Source organism: Pyxicephalus adspersus, chromosome Z (assembly GCF_032062135.1).
Source record: "Pyxicephalus adspersus chromosome Z, UCB_Pads_2.0, whole genome shotgun sequence".
Classification (NCBI taxonomy): domain Eukaryota; kingdom Metazoa; phylum Chordata; class Amphibia; order Anura; family Pyxicephalidae; genus Pyxicephalus; species Pyxicephalus adspersus.
This window is the reverse complement of record NC_092871.1, coordinates 20604899-20605167: the sequence shown is the minus strand read 5'-3', so window position 1 is coordinate 20605167 and position 269 is coordinate 20604899.

Genomic DNA, 269 nt, shown 5'->3' with positions numbered 1-269 from the left:
ACCAGCATACATTTCCATTTCAGCCAAAGTTCCCAAGACGTCCCACACTGTAACAATGTAATGTTCTAGCAAACATGCTAACAATTTCAATTTCTATACAGAGGAATTCCTGGAATTTTCATATCCCTGCTTGTATACCTGGCTCACTGTGCTTCCAAGGAGCCCGCACAAAGCTTAAGGTCAAATTACAGTCATCCACTGCACTTCTATAACAATACCGTTCCAAATATATTTGCTGCCTGTGTACAGCAATGTAATGTTCCATATTG